Source organism: Pinus tabuliformis, chromosome X (assembly GCF_031772625.1).
Source record: "Pinus tabuliformis cultivar Carrire ecotype Pingquan chromosome X, CPIR1, whole genome shotgun sequence".
NCBI lineage: Eukaryota > Viridiplantae > Streptophyta > Pinopsida > Pinales > Pinaceae > Pinus > Pinus tabuliformis.
In genome coordinates this window covers 1,121,205,864-1,121,207,364 of record NC_142308.1, presented here as the reverse complement: position 1 = coordinate 1,121,207,364, position 1,501 = coordinate 1,121,205,864, and the positions used below count along the sequence as shown (strand labels likewise).

Below are 1,501 nucleotides of genomic sequence, written 5' to 3'. Positions count from 1 at the left end.
GATAGGATCAGATAGGAATTCAACATCTCTATCCATGGTGAATGGTTAAAATCACCTTAGAAGCTTCTAGAAGAAGAGGCTTCAATTTTTTTTTTATAATTTTCCCAAATTTCTAGAATCAACACACTTGCAAAAAGGAGTAACATGCGTTGATCAACGCCAGTGCTGAGGTATGCAATTTGCATCCAATGTAGGTAGTCCATCATGCAAGGTGCGTTGGGGTTGAAAACAATGTTTTGAGCAAATTGTCCTTGAAAATTAGAATCTTTGGAGAAATGATGCTTAGGGCTTTGTAAAGGGATTATGACAAAGTGTTCAAGGTTGTTGATTGATTTGGTTTCATGCTTTTTGAGCATATGTGACAAAATGACCTGTAACACAATGGTTGTTCATTTTCTCACTAAATCATATCATTTAGTAAAAAGCTCTATAACCGAGTCATGTCAACACTGGTGAATAAGGGTTCATTTAATTAAATTGTAACTCATAGATTGAGCAAGGTTAAGGCCCTCCATTACATTCCCCTAGTGATCTATCACTCACTTCAATAGATGTGATTCACTTTATTGACTTCAATAAATGTGATTCACTTTGTTGAAATAACAATGATCCATTTTTTTCGAATTAAAAAAATAATACTTATTTTTAACAATAGTTCCATACCACTTAACAAGTTCATATTATTCCATTTGTAAAAAATGTTGTTCATTTCTTCAATATCAATCCTACTCTAATGTAACCATTAATAAATTCGAACTACACTAATAAAAATCACGTAGAAGCTTATTGAATGAATCTCCTCTTTTCTTTGAACAACCGAACATCCAAATTCGCCTAGGCATTTCTCTCTCCACTTTGACATATGCGAGTGAACAACATCCAAATTCAATTCCGCAGTTCCTGTCCCCACTTTGAAGTATGCTACTCATTCTAATTGGAGATGTTTATTTGAAGTACATCGTCAATTGTTTTGTTAAAATTGATTCATGTGATGAAGTACGTTGTATTGTATTATACCACACGCGTGGTGGAAAATGCACCGGAGGAGAGGAATGCTATAAAATGGAAAGAGATGGACAGAATAATTCATACCTTTCTCGGCCTTTTGGCTAAGATCGAGTGTAGTATCTGTTCTTATCAGTTTAGTATCTGATACGTGGTTCATAGAACCGCATGATATTAAATGAATTTTTCAAGGGGGAGAGCTTGCTGCTCGGGCTCTCAAGCGTCGCTTGTGAGTTGCACTACAGCGCAAGCCAGGCGCACACCACTAATACAAAACCAAAATGAATGTGTTTCGAGTAGGACGAGTTCTGTTTCTTTAAATCTTTAAGCAGAGTGCCGATCAGCATTTATTCGTTTTAATGGGCTGAATTCTGGTCTCTATTTAACTCCGTTCCTGGAGTGAATATCGATGATTAAACTGTCTAGTTTGCCTGTAATTTACCCCTTCTATATAGATTTGTTAAGGCAGGAATCTTGATGGCATTTGCTGTTTCTC

At 36.0% G+C, this 1,501-nt stretch overlaps 1 pseudogene; it reads left to right on the top strand.

Moving 5' to 3' along the window:
* The first annotated feature begins 1,088 nt into the window (after nt 1-1,088).
* On the top strand, nt 1,089-1,271 carry LOC149143765 (U2 spliceosomal RNA; annotated as a pseudogene).
* The last annotated feature ends 230 nt before the right edge of the window (nt 1,272-1,501 follow it).